The sequence below is a fragment of the Piliocolobus tephrosceles genome, chromosome 7 (genome assembly GCF_002776525.5).
Source record: "Piliocolobus tephrosceles isolate RC106 chromosome 7, ASM277652v3, whole genome shotgun sequence".
NCBI lineage: Eukaryota > Metazoa > Chordata > Mammalia > Primates > Cercopithecidae > Piliocolobus > Piliocolobus tephrosceles.
Genome location: NC_045440.1, coordinates 47,618,658 through 47,624,521, shown reverse-complemented (window position 1 = coordinate 47,624,521; position 5,864 = coordinate 47,618,658).

The following is a 5,864-nucleotide window of genomic DNA, read 5'->3' as shown; positions in this document are numbered from 1 at the left end:
CAGAATAGGCAAATCTATGGAGATAGGGGAGAGCTCTCTATGGAGCTGTTACCTAGGGCCGAGGTTGTGGTTGGGGGTGGGGCTGGAGACAGTATGAGGAATGACTAATGTTTATAGGGTTTCCTTGGGGGAGGGGGGATAAAGTGTTATAAAACTGTGATTTAAAATCAACTGTGTGCAATTATGAATATACTAAAAGCCATTCAATCCATCACCTTAAATGGGTGAATCTTATCTAGGGCATCTATATTGAGATTGGGGCAGATGTAGTGAAAAACGGAAAAAAACGAGTAAATGTTTGCTATGGAGGCAGAAACAGAGAGAATGAGACGTCCTGTGAATGGAAGAAATAGAGAGAAGGGAACATGGTCATATTTACAAATCAGAGATCTGAAAATGAAGGTTCACACCAATAGTGTCACTGCCAGACAGGACGGTCGCCCGCAGGGCTGCAGACAGACTGGGGTTCACACTGGCATGGGCGCTGGCAGCCACATCGGCAGGCAGGAGGGTCCCGATGCCCAGCTGAGGGGTAATGATAGCCTGGGTGGTGATGTCAGCCATTAGAGGGGCCTCTAATGCTGGCAAGTGTGTGTCAGTAGAAAGAAGGACAGGCCTGTGTGGAACACAGCAGGGGCTCTTCTGTGGCTGGATGTGGGACCCTGAGTAGGAATGTGGGGAATGGACAGGTAAGCGGATCATGCTGGCCGGTAGATTGGCCAGCACTATGAGCTGAAGGACAATAATGGGGAGTGGCTGTGAGGCCCTGGGAGTGTCTGAGTGTGAAAGGAGATGGGTGCGAGCCACTGAGGAATATGTGGTGGCTACTGCTGTGTGGATGGAGGTTGTGGGAGAATATGCTGGTGAGGTCTGTGAGTTTCTAGGGGTCTCCTCGGTGCCTGGGGCTGGCTCCTGCAGAAAACTGAAGATGGTTGGAGCAGAGCTGAGAGACACAGGAGTCCCTAAGGAATGGGGGTGAAGAGGTGAGAGAGATGGGGGAGGATCTCAGGGAGGTCTGTGAGTTTTTAGGTGATTTCTGGATGTGAGGCGTTTGGAATCTGGGGACGGCTGGAGAGGAACTGGGAGACATGGGAGAGTCTCTGAGGGCTGGGGGTGAAGAGTTGAAAGAGATGGGGGAGGAGCCCTGTGAGGTCTCTGAATTTCTGGGTGTTTCCTGGATGTGTCAGGTTGACTATTGCAGAAATCTGGGGGTGGTTGGAGAGGAGCTGGGAGACACAGGCGCATCCCTGAGAGCAAAGGGTGAAGGCGTGGAGACATGGGGGAGGATCCCAGGGAGGTCTGTGGGTTTCTAGGTGATTCCTGGGTGTGGGGAGCTGACTCCAGCTGAAATGCGGGGATGGTTGGAGAGGAGCTGGGAGACACCGGAGAGTCCCTGAGGGCTGGGATGGAGACATGGGGGAGGATTCCAGGAAGGCCTGTGAGTTTCTAGGGGTCTCCTGGGTGTTAGGGGTTGCCCCCAGGAGAAATCTGGGGATGGCTGGAGAGGAGCTGGGACACATTGGAGCGTCCCAAAGGGCTGCAGGAGAAGAGTTGAGAGACAGCGTGGAGCAGGATTTGCGTCTGCAGGTGATTCTTGAGTGTTGGGGGGCAACAGTCAGTTGGAGACATGTGGGGATGATTAGAGAGTAACTGGGAGACATGGGAGAGTCCCTGAGGGCTGGAACTGAAGGGGTGGGAGTCATAGGGGAGGATCCCAGTGAGGTCTGTGAGTCTCTATGTAATTCTTGGGTGTGACGGGCTGACTGTGTCAGAAATCATTGGTGGTTTGAGGAGTAGCTGGGAGACACAGGAGAGTCCCTGAGGGCTGGGGGTGAGCTGTGGGGCGATGGCAGTTAAGAACATGTGGTATATTACTGATGCATGTGGTGACTCTGAAGAAGCCCCAGGGAAGGGCAGAGCCCATTGGCTTCTGTGATTGTCCCTCATGGTTAGGAAAGGGAAATGGGATATTGTGGGATTTTGGTGAAGGAGGAAGTGAGTGTAGTGAAGCCCTAGGGGATGATGAAAAGTAGCCCCAGGGTCCTGGTGCGGAGCCCCCTCCTGGGTCTGAGTTTCTAGGAGGGGAGAGAGAGAAGCTGGGGGAGGCTGGCATGGATCTTGAGACCGGGCTGGGGGACTGCTCACAGAAGGAGCCAGGTGAGACCCCACTGTTCTTAGATGCAGACATGATTAGAAACCAGGAGCTCCCAGGGTCCCTTACTTCTTTTCTGACCCCCAATATGAAGGGTAGAGTGACTGAGTATGTGTGTGTGGTGAGAAGTGTGTGCGCCTTAGGAAAGTGGGAATAAACAAATGAGACAGACAGAGATTCACTTACCCAAGTGTTCTGTCCTGTCCTTTGAATCCGCTCCCAGGTCATAGGATGCAGTAAGCTCCAGGGTGCACCCAGAACCAGCATCAGGCTCTAACCACTGCTGTCCTCTGCAAGGATCTGAGCACCATCAGGCCAGGGTGGGCTTAAGTATCCATGGGCGGGGTCTGACAGCGGAAAGGGCGGAGCTTTATGCCTTTTTCCCTGAGTCTCACCCAGCTTTCCCAGGCTCCACCGCATAGGAAGATGCTTTCCTGATTTGCTTTCATTTGAAACATTTGGGACAGTCTAAAAACTTAGAACTTTTGTTGGCCAAATATATGATGAATTAATGGCACTTAACCCTGAAAACCGTCTAGCTCTGTGGTTCTCACACTGTGACTCTGAGACCAGCAGCATCCTCGTAACCCTCAACCCAGAGATCTGCAGATCTGTGTTGTAAGAAGCCTTGCCCCTGCCCCTGATGCATGGCAGTTTAAGAACCATGCGTGTTCGCCAAAAGACCTTTAAGAAAAAGTTGGAATGTCTTTTGTTTAAATATTATTCTGCTCTCTAGTCATCTGGAGAAATCAGGACCAGGTGGGGAGAGCATTGACTGGAGGAGGGTGATTCTGAATAGTTACATTAATCAGACTGAGACTGGCAATGCTCAGGTGTGACAAATACCTGATTTTACATAAATATTTACATCAGAACATAAATATTTTCTACCTTTGTTTGCCTGGTGGCCTCATTAAGGGTCAACAGCTTTCCGTTCCCAGAGTTGATGTCTCATTCCAAGGACTTTTAGGGACACTGAGGGTGAGGGGAGAAGGATTTCTGACACTGTTTCATTCTTTGTTGCTTTGTGAAGAAAATAACATTTGTTTTATACGTATATTACATTCTCCTTTCATTACAATTCTTCCTTTTTTTCCAAGCCTCCTGAGATAACTTATGATTTTAATTCATCTTCTCTTTTTCTAAATGATTTACATCTGAAATAAATTTTGGTGGCGTATTATACCACTTTCACTCTATTCTAAATTTGAAGGATATTCTCATTTCCTTCAATGAACCCACTAGCTATTTTAAGAACTTTACTTATGTTTTAAGTCTGGCTGATGAATCATGAATATTTTGTTCAGATGTTGGTAATATTCCTTTTTTTTTTTTTTTAAAGACAGAGTGTCACTCCGTTGCCCAGGCTGGACTGCAGCAGCACAATCTCGGCTCACTGCAACCTCCGCCTCCCAGGTTCAAGTGATTCTCCTGCCTCAGCCTTCCAAGTAGCTGGGATTATAGGCGCACACCACCACACCTGGCTAATTTTTTTGCATTTTTAGTAGAGATGGGGGTTACACCATGTTGGCCAGGCTGGCCAACAAACTCCTGACCTCAGGTGATCCACCTCCCTTGGCCTCCCAAAATGCTGGGATTACAGGTGCGAGCCACTGCGTCTGGCCAATGTTGGTAATATTCTTTGCTGATTAGTAGATGATTAATTTTACATTACATCAATAGGCATTTATGAGGGATATCCATGGCTTTTGTACAACACTGAAATTGTCATTAAACCAACAAATCTAACATTCAACCACGCCATTTCTTCCTTTACATGACTCGTATAAATAAGATGTCAGCTTAAATTTGAGCATATTTTACTCTTAAATGGTGCAAAACAAGTTTGACTCATTCAGAACTTCGTCGAACTGCCTGGGATAAACAGTCTCATGTGTGCAGTCTTTGACCCCACTGGGCCACCTAAGACTGGACCTGGAGCCCGGAATACTTCCGCTCCAAGTGACACTTGCCCTGTTTCAGACTCATTGTTCCTTTATTTAGCTTCAGAGTGTGCATCAATGACTCCCAGGTGTACCCCCAGCGTTCAGTATTTCACACTATACTGACAGAAGTCAAGATCCTTCTGGAGCTGCTGCAGGAGAGGGGTATGAGCAGCCAAATTGCCCTCTGTCCTGGAGTGGTGTTAGGGTTGGCTGCTAACCATGGGGGACTGACGGACACCACTGAAGCTGATATTCCACTTCCACTGTCTCCTCTCTCTGCATGTAGGTAAAGCCTTGTTCCATCCAGTGCTTGTCTGCATTATGTTCACTTGGTGAATGCTATACCAAGATACAGTGGATAGATGCATTTAGAGTCATCCTCTGGGATTGGTAATTACTACCCTTGTGCTGCTCCCTTGGGATTGAGAACCATGCGCATCTCTACAATGAAGCAGAAATGTCTCAAAGCTCATAACTCTTGTATTTTCCAGTACTGATAACAATGTTTTTATCATTCATTACTTTGAATATTTTATTGTAACTTTCAAAGGAGCGGTGGTCATTTAAATGCTTGGACTTCACGGGATTAAAATCATGGAGTATATCCATGATTTATGAAAAAGCAGTCCTGTGGCGGGGCATGGTGGCTGGCTCACACCTGTAATTTCAGCACTTCGAGAGTTGGAGATGGGAGGATCTCTTGAGCCCAGAAGTTTGAGAGCAGGCTGGGCAACATGGCCTAAATCCTAGCAATCTTTAAAGTGATGTCTTTTTCTGGATACGTGCTAATGAGCTGACTGGTGGCTGGCAGCCCCTAGGTAGCTCCAGGATGGGGCTGCTCACAGGAAAGAGCAAGGCAACATTAGAGGGGTGAGATTTTCGGCTCCAAACCCAGTTTCCATGGAGGGCAGAGAAGCTGAAGGTTGAGTTGATCACCAATAGCCTATGGTTTAATCCATCATGCCTAGGTAATGAAGCCTCCATAAAAACCCCAAAAGGACTGGATTTAGAGACCTTCTGGTTAGAACTTCCTGGAAGGTGTGCTTGGCTCCCCCCATACCTGGCCCTATGCATCTCTTTATCTGTACTTTTTGCAATATCCTTCATAATAAACTGGTAAATGTAAGTGTTTCCCTGAGTGCTGTGAGCTGCTCTAGGCAGATTAATGGAATTCAAAGAGGGGGTGGTAGAAACCTGGTTTATAGATAGTCTGTCAGAAGCACAGGTAAAACAAACTGGGGCTTGCCATTGTCGTTAGAAGTGGAGGCCAGTCTTGTGGGCCTCTGGGATCTGATGCTATGTCCAGGTAGATAGTGTTCCAGTTGAATTGGAGGACACCCAGGTGGTGTCTACCGAAGAATTGATTGTGTGCTTGTTTGATGGAGAGAAATCCTCCACATGTGTGGTCACAGAGTCTTCTGTGTTGATCACTGTGGTGTGAGAGCAGAGGAAAAAGTTTTTGTTTTTTTCCACTCAGCCTATAATGTAAAAGGGTCTATTTTCTCACATATTGAGGATCACTGGACTTATAATAAAAATGTATCATCTTTGTCAACTTGATAGGTAAAAAGGATGTTGGTTTTAATTTCTTTTCTTTTCTTTCTTTCTTTCTTTCCTTCCTTTTCTTTCTTTTCTCCTTCCTTCCTCCCTCCCTCCCTCCTTCTCTCTCTCTCCTTCCTTCCTTCCTTCCTTTCTTCCTTTCTTTCTTTCTTTCTTTCTTTCTTTCTTTCTTTCTTTCTTTCTTTCTTTCTTTCTTTCTTTCTTTC